Here is a 21,243-nt window from a genome sequence, read left to right on the forward strand (position 1 = left end):
TCCAGTTTTCCCAGCAGTTTTTGCCAAATACTGAGTTCCTATCCCAGAAGCTGGGTTCTTTGGGTTTATCAAACACTACATTACGAATGTCATTTACTACTGTGTCTCTTCTGCCTAGCCAATTCCATTGATCCTCCACTCTCTTTCTTAGCCAGTACCAGATAGTTTTGTTGACTGCTACTTTAGAATAAAGCTCCAGATTTGGTACAGCTAACCCACCTTCCTGTGCATTTTTTTCATTATTTCCCTGGATATTCTTGACTTTTTGTTTTTACAGATGAATTTGGTTATCATTTTTCCTAGCTCTATAAAATAAATTTTAGGTAGTCTGATTGGTATGGCACTGAATAAGTAAATTAATTTAGGTAGAATTGTCATTTTTACTATATTAGCTCTGCCTATCCATGAGCAATTGATATCTTTCCAATTATTTAGATCTGATTTGATTTGTGTGAAAAGTGTTTGGTAATTGTCTTCATAGAGTTCCTGGGTTTGCTTGGCAAGTAGACTCCCAAGTATTTTATATTATCTACCTTTACTTTAAATGGAATTTCTCTTTCTGTCTCTTGCTGCTGGACTTTGTTGGTCATGTATAGAAATGCTGATGATTTATATGGGTTTATTTTATATTCTGCAATTTTGCTAAAGTTATTGATTGTTTCAAGTAATTTTTGAGTTGATTCTCGAGGATTCCTTAAGTATACCATCATATCATCTGCAAAGAGTGATAGTTTTGTTTCCTCCTTGCCTATTCTAATTCCTTTAATTCCTTTTTCTTCTCTGACTGCTAAAGCTAATATTTCTAGTACAATATTAAATAATAGGGGTGATAATGGGCATCCTTGTTTCACCCCTGATCTTATTGGGAAGGCCTCTAATTTATCTCCATTGCAAATAATGCTTGCTGATGGTTTTAGGTAGATACTGCTTATTATTTTAAGGAAAGTTCCACCTATTCCTAAGCTCTCTAGTGTTTTTATTAGGAATGGGTGCTGTATTTTATCAAAAGCTTTCTCCACATCTATTAAGATAATCATATGATTTTGGTTAGTTTTCTTATTGATGTGGTTGATTATGTTAATAGTTTTCCTAATATTGAACCACCCCCGCATTCCTGGTACAAATCCTACCTGGTCATAGTGTATTATCCTGGTGATCACTTGCTGTAATCTCCTTGCTAATATCTTATTTAAGATTTTAGCATCAATCTTCTTTAGGGAAAGTGGTCTATAATTTTCTTTCTCTGTTTTTGCTTTGCCTGCTTTTGGTATCACCAAGATTTTTGTCTCATAAAACGAATTTGGTAGAACTCCTTCTTCACCTATTTTTCCAAATTGTATAATTTTGGAATTAATTGTTCTTTAAATGTTTGGTAAAATTCACCTGTAAACCCATCTGGCCCTGGGGATTTTTTCTAAGGGAGTTCATTAATGGCTTCTTCAATTTCTGACAATAAATTTGACAATCTAAATGAAATGGATAAATACTTACAAAAATACAAACTGCCCAGGTTAACTGAAGAGGAAATAAAATCCTTAAATAAGCCCATATTAGGAACTAGACTTTAATCATACCAAATATTAAGTATATCTTGGACTATTTTTCCAAGTATTGCCTTGACTATAGCCTCTAGGCATTCAATCAACTTTCTGGATATGATAGTCCATCAAAACCTCAGCTCTTTTTTTTTTTTTTTCAGAAAAATTGCTATACAACAATGCTTTCCCCTATCTTGTGTGTGAGGTCAGTCTCTTGAAATCAAATATAAGAATTTATGTTTATCCTCACTGAATTTCGCTGGATTATATTTAGCCTAATATTCTAGCTCCTCTGTTGATGGTACTGAATTCTTCTAAGTAACTCAGGCTTATAACCTGTTGTTGATTTTTTTTTAACTTTTCCCTTTCTCTCACCCCCATATCCAGTTATTTTTCAAGTTCTATTTATTTTAGCACCGCCATGCCTCATAGCTCTCTTTTTTTGTTAACTACCGCTGCCACCCTCCCCTCTTACCATGGCTCATCTCATCAAACTTAGACTGCTATGATTGCCTCCTAATCAGTATGCTGGTAACTACTCCATCCCTTCTCTAACTGATCCCTGGTACTACTGCCAAAGTAATCTTCCTAATATATTCATTCTGTTCATGTCACTCTTTAATTCAAGAAGTATTCAGTGATTCACCATTGCTTATAGAATTAAGAATATATTATTGAACCTGGCTTTCAAGACACTCATATAACAAAAACAATAACAACAACAAAAAAAAATATGTCAACAGAAGGGCTTTATCACAGGCCTTTATGGCTCCCACTGGCATTGATTGGTTTGGTCCACAGAGAATAGCCAACTATTATGCCGAAGGATCTAGTTATAGATTTCAAGTAATATCAGTCATGAGCCTCCACCAGTGTGTGTTTCATTAATAATCATCAAGAATATTCCTTTTTTAGCAAATGAATTTACTAATATGGTATAAGAAGTAAGCAAGTATAGTAGTTACCAAAAAACACAAAATCCCCATGAAAATCTAAGGCACACTTTCCCACAAATACACATAAAATCCATGGGGAGAGTGGGCACATACATAGAGTACAAATGTAGTGAGAAACATATGTAGATAACAACTACTCATAACAAAGGCATTTACTTCCTTCATAGAAGCCTTACAAAGTTCCCTTAGTTGTAAGTATCTGATAGAATCTAAAGGTCCATAAATATATAGAAGAAGTTACACTTACTGGAGATTCCCTTTCTGGGTAATTATTACTCTCAGATTGATAGGTTTTCTTCTACTGGATGTGTTTCTTTGATTTCTGCATTTTGAGGGAAGTTTGGTGGCACTGTGAATAGAGCACTGGCTTTGAAGTTGTGAAGACTTGAGTTCAAATCTCATCTCAGACACTGACTAGCTGTGTGAACTTGGGCAAGTCATTTAACCCTAATTGCCTTAAAAACATACACGGCTATCACTAGTCATCCTGATCTATATCTTGCCACTGGATACAGATGCCTCTGGAGGAGTAAGTGAGGTGGGTGACCTTGTACAGCTTCCCCTCATTTCAATCCAATTCATTGCAAGTTATGACATAACCCAGATCTCATGGTCCTCTTCCAGAATGAAGAACAAACAAAAACAACATTTTTTTTTAAAATTTCAAGATGAGTGGATTTTCTGGTAACGATCTGATTTTTCTAATACATTGTCAATGTGTAGAAGAAGCAATGAGAGAAAGAGAGAGACAGAGAGAGAGAGAGAGAGGAGAGAGAGAGAGAGGCATAGAGACAGATAGACAGAAACATACACAAAGACAGAGAGCTGGTTCTCACTTTTCAAATGGAATCTTCTTAACTGAAACTCTTCCACCACTAGACTAATGAGCACTTGACTGGCTGACTACAAATAAGTTTGCTTTTCATATGTTTCCCAAGAGGTGTGGCAATCTTTTCAGTCAAAAACAGGATGCTTTCAGTGAGGCATTTTAATCCAATGGGAAAATTTTACAATCCTTTCAAATTGATTAGAGACTTATTCACCTTTAATTTACACTTTGTGTTTTTTTTTTTTGCAACAAACATTTATTTTATTTGTAAGGGTAGTTTTCAGCATTCATTTTCATAAGATTTAGAGTTCCGAATTTTTCTCCCTCCCTCCCTCCTCCATAAGACAGCAACCAGGTTATATATGTACAATCCACAAGTGCTCTTTTTATCAGTTCTTTCTATGGGGGTTGATAGTAAGCATAGTCATTAGATCCTTGGGGTTATCTTGGATGATTGCATTGCTGATAGTAGTTAAGTCATTCACAATTGCTCACTGAACAATACTGCTGTCACTATGCACAATATCCTCCCAGCTCTGCTCACTTCACTATATATCAGTTCATGAGTCTTTCCAGGTTTTTCTGGGATCATCCTGTTTGTCATTTCCTATAGCACAAGACCGTTCCGCCACAAGCATACACCACAGCTTCTTCTGTCATTCCTCAATTGATGGACATTCCTTTGACTCTAAATTCTTAGCCACCACAAAGAATTGCTATAAATATTTTTTGTACAACTTTCTCCCCTTTTCTCTTTTTCATAATCACTATTGTTAACTGTTTCACTTCAATCCTATTCCCTTCCCCATGATATTTATTCTATTATCCATCTTCTTTCATCCTATCCCTCTTCAAAAGGGATTTGCTTCTGTCTGTCCCCTCCCCCAATCTGCCCTTCCATCTTTTGCCCCTCTTTCTTTATCCCTTTCCCCTTCTATTTTCCTGCAGGGCTAGAGAGATTACTCCATCCAATTGAGTGTGTATGTTAATCCCTCCTTGAGCCAATTCTAATGAGATTGAGGTCTTTGAGCCAATCCTGATGAGTGTTAGGCTCATTTACTGCCCAGATTAAATAGATTACTCCACACAGTTGGGTGTGTGTCTTAAACCCTCCTTGAGGCAACTCTGATGAGGTTAAGGTCTTTGAGCCTTTTGTGATGAGTGTAAAATTCATTTACTGCCCTGTTCCTCCCCAATCTATTCCCCCACTCCATAAGGCTTTTTCTGTTTCTTTCATGTGGAATTTCACCTCTGCCCTTTCCCATCCCCCAGTGCATTCCCCTCACCCCTCAATTTAACCCCAAAGATGTCATAATGGGGTCACTAGGTGACACAATAGACAAAGCATCACCCTTGGACCCAGGGGGATACCAGCCAAAACCCGGCCTCAGACACAAGACTGCATGACCCCAGGTATGTCCCCCAACTCCAATGTTTTATGGTTCTCTAGGGTTTTGTATTTGGAAGTCAAATTTTCCATTCAGTTCAGGTCTTTTCGTTCACGAATACATGACAGTCCTCTTTTTTATTTAAGTCTCATTTTTTCCTTTGAAAGATTATGGTCAGTTTTGCTGGATATGTGATTCTTGGTTGTAATACCAATTCCTTTGCCCTCTGTAATATCCTATTCCATACCCCCTGGTCCTTTAATGTAGAAGCTGCTAGATCTTGTGCTATCCTGACTGGGTCTCCACAGTATTTGACTTCTTCCTTTTTGACAGCTTGCAATATTTTCTCCTTGACCTGAGAGCCCTGGAATTTGGCTATAATATTCCTAGGAGTATTCCTCTTGGAATCTCTTTCTGGAGGTGATTGGTGGATTCTTTGAATTTCTATTTTATCTTCTGCTTCTAGAATATTGGGGAAATTTTCCCCAAGATTATCTTGGAAGATTATGTCTAAGAACTTTCCTTGATCATAGTTTTCAGGTTGACCAATAATTTTCAAATTATCTCTCCTGGACCTACTTTCTAGGTCAGCAGTTTTTCACAGAAGATATTTCATATTGGCCTCTATTTTTTAATTCATTTCTATTGGCTTTATTGTGTCTTGGTTTCTCATAAAGTCACTAGCTTCCATTTGTTCAATCCTAATTCTTAGGCAATTATTTTCATCAGAGAGTTTTTGTACCTCCTTTTCCAATTGGCCAATTTGACTTTTCAAACTGTTGACTTTTTTCTCATGTCTTTCCTGCATCACCCTCATTTCTCTTTCCATTTTTTCCTCCACCTCTCTAACTTTATCTTCAAAGTGCTTTTTGAGCACTTCTATGGCCTGAGACCAATTAATAATTTTCTTGGAAGCTTTAGATATAGGGGCCCTGACATTGACATCTTCCTCTAAGGGTGCACCTCAATCTTCCTTGTCACTGAAGAAACTTTCTATGCTTCTCACCTTTCTCTGTCTGTTAATTTTGCCTTTCTTTTACTTGACTTTATCTCCTTAAAGTGGGGCACTGTTTCCAGGCTGTAGTGTCCCAAGCTTCAGAAGTCCCAGGTGGTATGATTTAAGGAGGAGCAGGTTCTTCACTTGCCTGGCCTGTTCCCTGGTCTGTAGATGATGCAGACCAACTTGCTTATCAACTAGATTTGTGTGCTGTGGTTCTCAAATCTGATGAGCCTGTGCCCCTCTCCCACCTGGGCCACTGCTACTCAAGTCTACCTCCTGGTTCCCAGCAGAGGTAAAAAACCCAAGTTCCACCTCAGCACCAGCAGAGACGCTTGTAGTCTCCCCCCTGCCAAGGGCTCAGCCCTCTCATCAGACTGTGAGCTTAGTTCCAGACAACACTGGTGCTTCAGCTGATTCAGAGGCTCTGGGGGTCTCCTTCTCTGGTGAAGCCTTCCTAGGACTGGATCTGTATCAGGATGACTGTGGGGTTGGGCTCCACTCCTGTCTCAGCACAGCAGCTCCCTCCTTCTGACCTTCCAAGACGTTCTTGGTTAGAAGATGATTTCAGCACATTCTTCTGTGGATTTTTCTGCACCAGGCATCGTCCTATGGCATTATTTAGTTGATTTTTGGAGCGACTGGACCGTGTCATGAGTTTGAGAGCTCACTACACTTTGATTCCATTGAGTGGCACAAACTTTTCATGATTACATTAATTGGGGTGAGACAAACCCCACCCTTACATCAACAGGTGTAGATTGAAAAATCAAGAACATTGTATTTGGAGATTGAGGACATAGGTGAAGTAGAGAATGTCTCAACCTTTGTGAGTTGTCACTCCCTTATCTATTAAATGCAGGGACTTAGGCAAATGAGTAAACCGACCTCTAACATGTCTTCTAATTCTAAATGTATGATTTCATGATCTTTATAGTATCAATCTGGAAAAGTACCTTACACATTAAGAGTTTCTTAGTGAATATCTATTTAATGAATGGTTATATGTTTTGCCCCATTATGTTGTTAGAACAGTTATGCCTTTTATTCATCATCTCCTGGCCATGCAATTCATTTGTGTTTTAAGTGTAGGTTGATGGAATATGCTATATGAATTTTCAATCCATTTTGAGTTTTCAGAAGAAATCCCCTTTAGTCTCCTCAGGGATATCTGATTGCCAGTGCCCACAACCCTGCAAGTATATGTTACAATGGCTGCCAAACTCCTGGGCTCTCAAAAAACAATGCAGATTTTTAAAGCTTTATTAGTAATTCAGGAGAACTCTATGGAAGGCCAATAATATGTGGTATAAGGCCTATCAGTCCCTGCATGAGCATTTACTAGGCCTTTATAGTTGACAAAAAGCCAGGATCATATTGTACATGGAAGGTAAATATATTCTAGCTTATTTGCACTAAAAATGCCTCCAAATATTTATACTACTGCCAGTTTAGATAACTCTTAGCATTTTGAGTTTCCCTAATTGATCTTTATAAATACTTTATAAAGCTTTTAAACAGAGCACTCTGATGATTCTGTTCAATCCAGAAAACATTTAAAGTGGCCACTGTATCCTTTTCTACTAAAAGTAAGTGTGTGTGTGTGGGGGGGGGCGGGCAGCTAAGTGTTGCAGTGGATAAAGCATTGGCCCTCAATTCAGGACTACCTGAGTTCAATTCCTGCCTCAGGCACTTGACACTTACTAGCTGTGTGACCCTGGGCAAATCACTTTTCCCTCATTGCCCCCCCCCCAAAAAAAAGTAAGTGGGTCAAAAATTCTGTGCTGGGTGACCCTGGCAAGTCATTTAACCCTCATTGCCCCACCAAAAAAAAAAAAAAGTAAGTGGGTCAGAAATTCTGGATTGTGAGACTAACTTCATAATATTCTGTAAACGAGGAATAGAGCCAAACTTGCTGATTTTCTTGATGTCTTTTACAAGTACAGCAAATGTGTCTTATAAAAGGCATTAGTGTACTTTTGATACGGTTATCATATATATTGATTAATGCCAATTTTCTTGCATAATTCTATTTTCATATGTATTTTATTAATAAAGCTGATTGATGATAAAGTATACAATATCAATCCAAATTATTTTCAGGTCATACTGCATGCCTTGCCTCAGTATGATATTAAAATTCCTTTCCCTAGCATTCAAAGCTACCTACAATTTAGTACCACCCTATCTTGTGCTTATTCTTATTTTAGTTCTTTTTTTTAATTAAGGGAGAAAATCAACCCTATAGAAAACATAACCGATCAAGATTATCCACAAATATATATAATTTGAGAGTTGTAAGGGGCTTCAGCAAACATTTAGTTAAGCCAATAAACAAAAGGAATACCCACTATAACAATACGCCCAACAAGATATTGTTAGCCTCTGTTGATTTCCAATGAGGGAAAAGTCAACACCTCTTAAGGCAAATCACTTTCCTTTTGGATAGCTAAGGCTCTAGCATCAATTGATATGAAGGTGGAAAAGATGAGACTTAATAATCACTCACATTGATCACAATAACTTACATTTACATAACACTAAACAATGTTTTCCTATTTCTGTCCAGGGTACCACTATTCTTCCGTTTGGAGAGATTCACGAACATGGAGTCATTTTTTTTTTTTACACTTCACTTTATTTATTTGTAATTTTCAAGTCTTGTCAATTCTGTCTTCACAATGTCACATCTATCTATCTGCTTCTCCCCACTCATATGGCTATGATGTTGATTCAAGTCTGTCACCTTTCAGATGATAAGGTCCTAATCAGTCTCCCCAACTCAAGTCTCCTTTCTCCCATCTATCCTCCAAAGAGCCATCAAAAAATAGCCCTAAATTTTTATTATGTCACCCCAGCTCACTAAGCTTCAATGGCTCCCTATTGCCCCTAGGCTCAAATGCCTCTATTTGGGCATGTTAAACCTTCAAAATCTTGAGCCAGACTTCCTTTTGAGGTTTATGATCTATAAGTCCCCTCCTAGCATTCTACAGTCTAGACAAACTGGGCTTCTGGTTGTCCCTTATCCACATCATGCCATCTTCCCTCTCTGTTCTCTTCTTAATTTTCTCTCTTCTTTGTACTTGCTCTTCCCTAAGTCTAGAATGTACTTGTTTGCACCTAATACTCTTGAAATTATTCATTTCATTCAAAATTGAACTTCAGACCACTTCTTACAAGGGCTTTTCCTCATCCAAAGTAGTTGCTTATGCTTCCTTTCCACCTTTCATTTACTTTGTATACATTTTGTATATACTTATATTTATACATACTCCTTCTCCTGAAAGAATATGAACTCCTTGAGGTTAGGGACTGTTTCATTTTTCCTTTGTATCCCCAGCACTTAGTACATTTTTGTGACAAAATAATGGGACTTGGCAGATGCCCAGGAGCCCCCACCTGAAGTTTGATTTGGAATTGATTGAATTGGGTGAGAGTGAGATACTGAAAACCTACTTAATGATGATTAAATCAGGACCACACCTGGCCAGCCCTGAGTAGGGTGTTCTCAGAAGTTGAACCTAGTTAAGGTTGATTAAATTGAGACCACACATGGCCAACCCTGAGTTGGATGTGTTCTCAGAGGCTGTGGACTGCAACATCAACAGGAGACCACCCTCAACCAATCAGGTTGAAGAACCTCCCATTTCTGGCAAGTAGGAAGTAGGAAGCTGAGACTGGCAGACTGGATCTTCCTCTTTTGGTTCAAGACATCAGCTTGGCAGCAGATCTTCACGTCAGCTACTAGGAAAGTTAGGATTTCCTTGCTATAAGGAATCTGTTCTCAATCTTTCTCACTCTTCACTATCTTACAATATATCTTTTAATAAGTCCCTAAAAGCCTAAACTCTTGCTGAATTTATCAGTGATTTTAGCCAGTTTTCCCCAAAAACTGGGGGGCACAGATTAGAACCCACATTTAGATTTATAAACAACACAATTTCCATGAATTGCTTAACAAATACTCATTAATAGATTTATCCCTTTATGCTTAAAAAAAATTTTAACCTAGATCATCTCTTTTGGTCCTCACAGATTCAGATAGGTAGGTAGGACAATTATTATTATCCCTATTTTACTGGTGAATAAATCAAAGTTCAGAGAGGTAAAGTGAGTTGTCCAAAGTCACAAAAATGGCATTTGAATCTAACTCCTCTAACTTCAAGTCATTTCAGGGATCTTTTTACTATACTGTGCTTCCTCAAAACTGTTATCCCTACTTGGATGTTCAATACAGTTTCTCATTTACAACAACTACATAGAATATAATTAAAGAGGGAAAAGGACAGTGGATTCTCTACTCAAAAGTCAGTGAGTAAATATTAATGGCAAAGCCTAAATTCTGTTAGCTTTATACATAGTGACAGTGGGTTATTTAATAAAACATGGTCTATTTGATTCTTTGTATTGCTATTTACAATGCCTGGCATAAAGTCTGTCACATGTCGTCATTTCTCCTATTATGTGGCAGATGCAATCCTAAGAAAACAACTTGTTATGCAAAATCACATGATAAAATCAGAGGGTTTATGGGAAAAATGGGGTTTGGTGGCACAACACTCAAAAATTTTGTCAGTGACACATTAAGAGATACATAAATAATAGAATAAATGACAACGGGTGTGGAGTTCATGGGTTCAGCCCTACCTTTCTCTACTCATAGCTACTAATGCACCAGAAGATTTTATACATGTGGGTATATATGTACACATATGCAATGTATGTTTGTCACATATATGTACATCATATATATGTATGATAAGTAGATATACAAAAAATATGACACTTTACCTGGTTTGCTTATGGAAGTAGACTTTGGAAAGTTTGAAGCTTGTGAGTTACTGTGAATTTGTGGATGGAGGATTATCTGAAATCAAAGGTAACATTTTATCAGCAGATGTGAATGGTGTAGTTCCTTGTACCTACTAGAAATGACTCATTAACAAAGATAAAAATTGAATTATGCTCAAATTGTCCCTTAATACATCAATCAAATTGGAACCAATTTGCATTTTCAAAACAAGTCCTATAACAGAATTGACTGTAGTAGAAACTTAATTTTTTGTTGATTGCAATTACCCATATTTCCTAACACCTGTGTCATAATGTGTCTGTGTCTACAGTAGTTAAGAGCAAATGCTTAACATTCCATTCCCCTAAAGTTTTAATTTAATTCTCAGTTCAGAATCAGTTCTGTAGTTAAGTTCATTTTATTTCTACTATCAATCTTGGGTCTATTTCATTGCCCATCAATAACTTTATGTAGAGAAAGGGAGTTAATTCAATAAGCATTTATGAAGTGCCTATTCCTATGTGTCAGGCCCAATGCTAGGTGCTGGAGATACAAAGATTAAAAAAAGAAAAAGAAAAAAAGAGGAAAGGAAGGAAGGAAGGAAGGAAGGAAGGAAGGAAGGAAGGAAGGAAGGAAGGAAGGAAGGAAGGAAGGAAGGAAGGAAGGAAGGAAGGAAGGAAGGAAGGAATGGAGGGATGGAGGAAGAAAAGAAGGAAGGGAGGGAGGGACAAGGTGGGATAGAGGAAGGAAGAAGGTAGGGGAGAAAGGGGGGAAGAAAAGGAAAAGAACAACATTCTGTTCTCAAAGAGCTTACCATCTCTTAAAGTCAAAATTCCAACTCTTCTATATGACAATATATCTAATAAAAAGTTAGCAATTTGCCTATATATTTTTAGTTATCCAATCTAACCCTGTTCCACAGGATAAGAGAGAATACAGTGTTTTTCTATGTTTGTTGAAAGCCCTGCTTTTCATTAAGAGAAGGTGGGGGAGGGAGTTATACAACATTTATTGGAATAGAATTAGTGATCTGTCAACTTGGCCAATGGCATATTAAAAACAAGCAGACACTCATTCATCCAACACCCCCTCCCTCCAATCTCCTTTCAATACCATGTGTGGAGTGCAGCTTTTCATTCAAAACAGACTGTTAACAGGCAATCTTTGCTCTAATAGCTACCCTACTCCCTGTTAATTAAATGCCAATTTGGGTTACATAATGTAAAGTACTGCAATTACCTGTGCTGCTACATCACACTGAAAGTATTTTTATGCCCTGAACAGCCTGGGTGGTGATTAAATGATAAGATGCATCACATTAATTTTCAATCAAAGCCTCTCCCCCCTCCACTTTTTTTTCCTTCAACTTTTCACTTAGCACCAATTCATAAAAAATAGCCTAGGATAGTGGGAACAGGACTGGACAAGGTTCAAATCTTGGATCTACAACTTAAGACCATACAATTTAGAGCTAGACAGGTCTCAAGTTTTATAACTGAGGGAAATGAGGTTCAGACAGAGATGGTTAAAGATAGCAATAGAGTTTAATGTTTCCAAAGAACATTAGATGTGTTATTTCATTTAATCCTCATCATTCCCTGTGAGCTACAGTAGTTGTATAAAAAGTTAAAAAAACAGAATTTTATAAAGTGCCTACTGTGTGCCTGGCACTGTAGCTACAAACCACCATTTTTATAGAAAAGAAAACTAAAGTCCAGGGGTTAAGTACACTATAGTAATAGAATCAGTGAGTGTCTAAAGTAGGATTTGAATCCTGGTCTTCCTGACTTCAGACCCAGTGTTCTATGTCATACTGTGTCTTAAACTACAGCCAAGATTTGAACCCAGATTCCCTAACTCTCTAGGATTTCTTCACTACAGAAAAATTGTTTGTCCTTAGAAAATTACTTCCTCCCGTGGGGATAAGATGATTTAATGCTTGTATGAATTTATCACTTTTAAGCTGCCCTTAATTTTAGAAATTATAGAAAAACCTACAGAAATAGACTCTTCTTCCTGAATTCAAATCTAGCCTCAGATACTTACCAGTTATGTGACCCTGGGCAAGTCACTTAACCCTGTTTGCTCCAGTTTCCTCATCTGTAAAATGAGCTGGAGAAGAAAATGGCAAGCCACTCCAGTATTTTTGCCAAGAAAACCCCAAATGGGGTCATAAACTCTTAGACATGACTGAAAATGACTGAAATCCCCCCCACAATTATAGAAACTAATCAACAAGTATTTATGAAGTGTCTACTATGTACCTACTCTATGGCGAGTTAGCCCCAGGCCAAAGACCTGCTGGATGCCCCCAGCTTCACTACAGAGATGTATGCAAGTGAGACTTGAGGGATCTGGGAATAGACATGGGCAGCTGGGAGGAGATGGCCAAGGACTGCACCCAATGGAGTTCAGTACTCAGGAGAAGCTTGCATGCAGCTGAGATGGGCCTCCAAACTCTGGATGAAGAAAAATGAATGAGACCCAGGAACCGACGGGCAACAGAGAGCGAACTTTTCCGATGTCCTCCTTGTGGCAGAAGCTGAGGCTCTGTTATCGGACTGCACAGCCACACTGTGGCCTGTGGCTCTTCAAGGCACTGATCCATGGTCGTCCACGACTGACGGAAGCCTACTACTACTATGTACCAAGCACTGTGTTAGACAATGTAGCTACAAAGACAAAAACAAAACAACTTTTTTCCTTAGTAAATTTACATTCTATCTATTGGGACAATATGTACATAAATTAACTGTATACAAAATGAGTACCATTTGATTTTTTAATAAGGACTAGGGCACTAGCAACTATGGGGATCATGAAAGGATTTATGTGGAAGTTGGCAAAGATTTGAAGCACCCAATATTTTAACAGGGATTGATGATGAAGAGGATGTCTTCCCAATATGGGGGAAAGCCACTGCAAAGGTATGTAAAAAGGAAATGGAGTGTTCTATGTAAAACAACAAGGCCAGTTTTACTTGAATGTGGAGTGTAGGAAGAAGAGTAGAGTAGAATAAGATTGGAAAGATAGATTGGTACCAGATTATGGTACCAACACTTTGAAAAAGAGTAGAGCTCATCTGTTGTCCTAAAAAAATATGGTGCTATTAAGAGTTTATCAAGGAGGCTAGTGGCATAAACACACATGCACTTTTGGAAAATCTCCTTGCTGTCTGTATGGATAATAGATTGGAGAAGAGAGATACTTGTGGCAAAGAGATCACTAAGGAGGCTACTGTGATGATACAGAAGAGAAGTGAGGAGGATGGCTTAATTCATGAAGAAGGGGATGTATAAGTAAAAATGACAAGATTTGGGGTGGGAGGATTGAGGAGGATGAGAATAAGGAAACTGGTGGTGGTGAGGTGGTGCATGGGATTTGGAAGATGATCTAAAGGAGGCGATATGAAGATATGACCAGGTGAGGGAATGTTCATCATTGAGTGGAGGATGCCAAAATTCTTACCAGTTGGGGTTGGAGATTAGGCAGCAAGCAAGCGCAATATAATATCGGATGCCCATGGTTAGATAGGAGACCTGCTTCACAAGTCCTCTACCCTCCAAAGGCTGGAAATTAGTCAGGAAAATGGCATAGCTGGAGAGGGAAGTGAGGCCTTCACAGCAAGGGAACAAAGTCCCTTTTTCCACTTTCCTCAAAGGACAGAGGCAATAGGATGTGGTAGGGGGTAGAAAGCCTGAAATCAGAGGTTAGATTGTTCCTCTTTGCACTGGAAGATTGGGAGATTGGTTTGTGAGTAGGAGGTGGAACTTGCCTTGTCCTTGCACAGATGGAAGTTGTTGCTTTGGAAGACATCCAGCCTTCCCCCTTGCAGCCTTACCTCAGAGAACATACTGTTCCCAGAAGAAAATGGAAGGTACAAGGCCCTTGTGCAGTGTGAGATCTTACCTGAGGAAGCTAACTATAGGCAGCAGCAGGAAATGTTAGACTCATTGTGCAGGGAGTACTGCTTTCAGGCAGATTTAAGATGCCTGATCTGGCCCCTCACAGTCTTAGCTCAAGGGGCATGCTGCACCCAGCAGGAAGGAACAATGTACTTCTCTTGGTCATTTCATCAGCTCCCAAGTATTCATTACCATCTTTATGCTGATGATTCTCAAATCTACCTATCCTGTCCCAACCCCTCAGCTAACTTCCAATTTCACATATCCAACTGCCTTTCAGACAGCTCAAACTGAATATCTAGTTAAATTCACTATGTCCAAAACTGAACTCATTATCTTTCTCCTAAACTACATCCTCACTCCTCACTAGCTTGCACTGCCCCTCCCTCTAAATACAGTCTGTAGCCCAGGCCTGAGGACTTCATCTTTGCAACATCTCTTGAATATACCCTCTTCTTTCCTCTGACACAGCCACTAGTCTTATCACCATCACCGCACATCTGGAAAATTGCAATACCTTACTCTTGGGTCTACCTTATTCAAGTCTTTTCTCACTCCATTCTATCTTTCATTCAGCCACTAAAGTAATTTTTCTAAAGCACAGGTCAGACTATGTGTCACCCCTCCCCCTCAATAAACTCCAGTGGCTTCCTACCTCCAGGATCAAAGAAAAATGCTCTGCTTGGTGTTCAAGTCCTTTTTGAACTAGCCTTTTTACCTTTCCAGCCTTTTAAAACCTTAATCCCTGACATATACTATTCATTCCAGTGACACTGGCCTCCTAGTTGTAACATGAAGAAAACATTCCATCTCTCAACTCCAAGCATTCTCTACCTAGTCCCCATGTTGTTATTGTTTGCTCTTTGTTCTGAAAAGGGACTATGAGATCAGGTTAATGCCATGACTTGCAGTGAATTGGATTTAAATGAGGCTGGGCTGTACATGGTTACCAACCTCACTCTCTCCTTCAGAGTCATCTGGGTCCAGTGGCAAGAAATAGATCAGGACTGGGGATGACCCTGAATGTTTAATGCAATTGTGGTTAAGTAACTTGCCCAGGGTCACATGGCTAATAAGTGTCTGAGGTGAGACTTGAATTCAAGTCCTCCCAACTACAGGGCCAGTGCTGTATCCACTACGCCACCTAGCTATTCTCCAAGGCTGGGGTTCTCTCTCTCCTCCTTATACCTGTATACCTCCCTAAACTTCCTGAATGAGCCTTTTCTATGAGTTTGATTTTTAAAGGAAGGAGAACAGCTTAAGGGGATGTTAGGGTATGATGAGAGGTTTGTGAACCTTCCCCCTCTGACCCAATATGCAGGAGACTTGAATGTTTTGGAGCTCAGCTGGGAAGGAAATGGAAGTTTCAAGACCCTTGTACAGTCTGAAGTCTTCTTACCTGAGGAAAGATGGAAGATTGCAAGGTTGGGTGTGATGGGGAAGAAAATTAGGGACAGATTGAAGGGAGGGTTTGGCCATGCAACTCTTTCCCATCATCATAACACTTGTGCTAGTTGATTCTCAAAGATTGAGAATTCTAGAATGTTAGAGATAGATGGAGCCTTACAAATCAATATGCCCAACTCCCCTCACTTTTTACCTGTAGAAACTAAAGCTCAGGATGAAGTGCTTTGCTCAAGATCCATTATTTAGGCCCCCTCTTTCCATTCCCATAGTAGTGCTTTTTGTGCCATGTCACACTGACTCTATCTGATTTATTATATTGATCTTTGCCAAAATTCACTGTTTAGTCATATGAACAATTGTATTAAAATAGACAACTATTAGCGAAAAAAAAAAAACATTTCCTATCCAAATGGAGTATCATGCAGGGTATGTTTTATTTCATCTCTTTGTATCTTTTCTCTCATTACACAAAAAATTCATACTTTACCTTTCTAGTTATATGTCAGATACATATGTTTTTCATTTTTCATATTTTCATTTACATGTGGGTATATACCTATTATAGTTTTCAGAACTATTGTTTTTATGCACATATCTAGCAGAACAGCACCTTTGCCCTAGTATAGAAAATTTTAAAGGTACTGACAGCCATTTCCTGGGGTATGTTTCCTTGCTCTCTTTAACCCTGGTGATAACAACCTCAGTCTGGGACTTCTTCATTTTCTGACAACTGTACCCCTTTCCTTTCTTCTAAATGAATTTGTCCCAGGGGCAAAATGTCTAATAGTCCAATTCTTGAGAATGCATCTTTATGGATAGAAACAGGAATATATTTAATTCAAATTAGAAAAGCTTTTCATAATTTCAGTGTCACAAAATATTGAGCCATATTTAAGAAATATAGAACACTTCATTATTGCACAGCTTCCAGTATAAGTGGATGACTGGGTAGTTAAGATTCATTCCTTAAAACATACTTGGATTTGTCCTTTCTGATGGACTGTACAGAGCATGCACACTAATCTTTGTCTAATGAGAATCGAATATATGAAGATTTGGTGAGCCTACTTCTATGAATGAATAAGGGGGTGATGCTATGGGCAAATTAATAAGTATAAACAAAAAAAAAGTACCAAGTAATTTGGGGGGAAATTAGCAACTTGATGGGGTGGGGTGGAAGAGGTTCCATGAAGAAGGTTTCATTTTAGCAAAGTTTTGAAGGAATGAGGAATTCTAAGTGGGAGAGGTGAGGTAAAGTGTGAGGGTATCCAAGGAGTGGTGGACCCCCATTGCAAAGATACAGGCATGTGAGATGATCAGTCACATGAGCTGGTGAAGTCAGTAGCTAGTAGAAGAGTCATTGCATCATATATCTAGAGTTCTGAATTTTAAATGTCCATTTAGTGCAATCCCTTCATTTTATGGATGAGAAAACTGAGGCCCATAGAGGTTAGATGATATGCTGAGTGGTTAATTTTTTTTTTCCTTTTGCAGGCAATGACAGTTAAGTGACTTGCCAAAGTCACACAGCTAGTAAGTGTCAAGTGTCTGAGGCCAGATTTGAACTCAGGCCCTCCTGAATCCAGGGCCAGTGCTTTATCTACTGCTCCATCTAGCTGCCCCTGAGTGGTTGAATTTGAATTCTGATTCCCCTAACTTCAGAGTCAGTGATTTTTTGACTGTATTAGCATTGTTTTCCCAGTTTAAATATGAGGAAACTGAGGCTTAGAGAGAGTACTTGACTTTCCATAATCACCCAGGTAACAATTAGTGGAGCAAGATTATATGCCCCGTTTTCCTTTTTTCATTTCATTTTCTTGAGCTCTTTCTCCTAAAACTAGCTCCTTCACCAGGAAGTGATGTATAGAAAGCATTTTTAAAACCATCAGTTGGTATGCAAATAGAAGCTGCAAGTTTTGTTGTTGAAAGTAACCAGGGTGGTCATGTCCTTTCTGTCACATTTAATGATTTTTATGAATGTAATACTAACCATGATGCTTCTAGACAGATATCTTTAGGTCAGAAATTGAAATCAACAGCATCTACTCAAGCATCAGAACCCCCAAATTGGAAGTGGCATAACATCCTAAGAGGATAATCTTTCTAGGTTTGTCACTAACCTTAAATAGCCTTCAAGGGGACAAAACAAATACACAGTGTGGACCCAAAATAAGGAAATCAGAACTTGATTAGTTCACAAATGAAAAAATAAAACAGGCTGTGGAAAAAGAGCTTTCTCTTTCCCCTTCAAATTACCTTTTTGTCCTAAGCTATATCTAGTTCAGCTTTAGGCTCTTGGTCTCATTGCAAGTAATGCCTTCAAAAACTAGATAGAAACCACTTTCCCTCTGAGAACTTCAACCTGCCCTTAAATATGAATAAACAGATCAGAAGTGGATGGTTTGACTCAAATAGTGTGAAAATGTGCTTGTTATTAGACCACCATAGTTGTCTTGTTTTTATTCCTATTAAATGGACTGGGGAAGCAATCTGTACCTTATTGGTAACTAAATATAATGACTGCTGATTCTTTGATACTAGAGTGAAATGGAATTATATCTCTGGACCATAGGCCATCAGGTATTTTATTATGTGGTCACAAGTGTCACTTTCTATGAGAAGTAGAGTGATCATTCAGTTCCTTAAATGGTCTCTTCTACAGCACACCCCTAGCATGCTCTAGAAGAGCATTAAGAGAGATTAAGTGTACTTCCACCAGGGATGTACATGCTCTGCCTTATTCATGCTGGGATTTGTATGTATTCCTGAAGTATGACTCGATGATAGTTTACATGTAGGAAAGGTAATTGCAATTTGGAATGAATAGAACATTTTTTTTTAAATGTCAGGATGTTTACTTCTATATCCAAGCAGTAAAATGGCAAATTTAAATAGGCTATTATAAGGGAATCTCAGATTGTATCATCATTTTCGTATTTCAAAACTGGAAAGGTGAATTGATCTAGGCAAAGCATGTGCTTGGTGTCTTTTTGTGCCCTTTTCCTCCTTATGTAGAACAGAGCAAAAAATTAACTTTTGCAGGAAACTGAACAGTACCATAATCTAAAAAAAAAAGAACATTGGTTTTAGAGAAGGTGAATCCAAGTTCAAATCCTAACTGCCATTTACTACCTGTGTGACCCTGTGCAAGTCACTTAAAATCTCTAAGCCTAATTGTATTTTGCCACAAAATTAATAGATTTGGCTTAGGCAGGTTTAAATTATTAAATGATCTACCTAATTATGTTTTGTTTTCTTTTTTTTTTCCTGAGGCAATTGGGGTTAAGTGACTTGCCCAGGATCACACAGCTAGTAAGTGTTAAGTGTCTGAGGCCGGATTTGAACTCAGGTACTCCTGACTCCAGGGCCAGTGCTCTATCCACTGTGCCACCTAGCTGCCCCCTAATTTTGTTTTATAAGTTTAGTGTGAGTCTTCTCCATCTGTCTGGCAAAAGAAATTTCTGAATCCTGATTTTTTTCATATCACATTGGCCAGAGGTCTCCAGTCCTTTTCAATCTATAACAATCCTATCAGACAAATAACTACTATATGATAATGACTCTGTTAGGTGTTAGAAATACAACGACTAAACAAATAAACAAGCAAAAATAATCTCTGACCTTGAAGAACTGACATATATGTGCTATGGTTGGGTAGGATACAATATACAAGTGAATAAGTATATCCATCATAATTCTAATAACTAAGGTGCCAAGGAGATCTTGTAGGACGTGATGGCATTTGAGCTAAGCTTCAAAGGGAGCTATTGATTCTAAGGGGTACAGGTGAGGAGGAAGTGAATTTTATACATCAAGAACAGCCCTCACAAAAAGGCATGGAGGAAGGAGTTGGAATTCTGAGCTCCAGAGATAGCTTGGGATACCAATTCAGTTAAGATGTAGAGTTCATGAAAGGGAATAGCATACAATGAGTGGTGAAAGGTAGATAAGACACATGTATGAAGAACTTAACTCACTCTCCTTTGTAAAATTTTTATTTCTGTCTGGGTTTCTATAGTCATCATACTGTATGACTCCAGAGGGGATTTGTCCATTACACATATGCACAATTCTCTCTCTCTCTCTCTCTTGCATATGTATGAGCATGGGTATGTTTGTGTATATATATATATATATACATATATATATACACATATATATGTTTTATGTATATATATATATACACACACACACACATACAATTTTATGTATGTGTGTAAATGTTTATATATGGGTATAAATATATGCACCCATATCTGTATCCCTAGTTCTTTATACAATGCCTAGTATACAAAAGGTGCCTCATAAATCTTCTGTATAAACATTACATGTGTGTGCACATAATAGATGGGATATTTCAATGATGAATTATATACAATATAGTGTTGGCCAAGGGCTCATTTAAGACTTTTAATATTGAGAATGATTTAACAATTAAATTCACTAAACACTAATTACACATCTACTATGTGCAAGGCATTTATTAGGTGTTTGAAGAGATGAAAAGATTTTTTAAAAAAAGGTTCAGTCTCTGTTCTCTAGGAGTTTGAGGTATAAAAATGATAATATAATGGATACATTAACTAGTCATTCTTCTAGATCTCTCTGGATCATTTCTGGTGCTAACTTAAATTGTCAGAAAGCAAAATACTTGGACCTAAATCTCCTCAGAAATGTTTCATAGAATTACAAATGAATGATGTCCCTTTATGAGAAGGTGATTGTAAAAGTCAAACACTTAATGGCTAATCTGTCTAAAAACATACTTGGACATGCTGCTCACTGTATTTCCAAATGAAATTGTACTGGTATGATTCATGTTTAAACCAAATTAATTTTATAACAAATTCCTTCTTGAGTATAGTTCTAGGCCAAAGGTTTGTTTCAACAGATGATTTCTTTTGATAAGAACAGGAACATCATCTAACTTTACTTGCTTCACTTTTTGCAAAAAACTGTCAGGAAATTTAGAACTAATTTCAGTGTCTGACTTTAATAATTAGTTCTACTCATGCCCATGATAAAATCTCTGTCCTCTATTCCCTTCGTATGGTCTCTATATTTATCTGAAATTTCCTCATTTCATAATAGATTTGATCTAGTAAGTTATTTTAAATCCTTTAGGAATTAGGTAAATTGAAGTTAAGAGAAATGGCTAACCAACAAATATCCCTTGATCACCTTCTAAATGTTTAATATTGTTCTATGGAAAGCTGAGAAGTTTATAGATTCACAAAAAAACAAAATGCAATGGAAGAATTTAACCAGGAAAAAAAGATGAGTGAAATATGAAGTAAACAAAAAAAGTTTTATTTACTATAGTACTAAACTATATGATAAGGACCACAATATGAGATCTATGTGAGAAGGTTCCCACATTATAGTTATAGACATCAATGAGATAAATTGATATCCAAAAAAAATCAAACTA

Source organism: Dromiciops gliroides, chromosome 4 (assembly GCF_019393635.1).
Source record: "Dromiciops gliroides isolate mDroGli1 chromosome 4, mDroGli1.pri, whole genome shotgun sequence".
NCBI classification, from domain to species: Eukaryota; Metazoa; Chordata; class Mammalia; order Microbiotheria; family Microbiotheriidae; genus Dromiciops; species Dromiciops gliroides.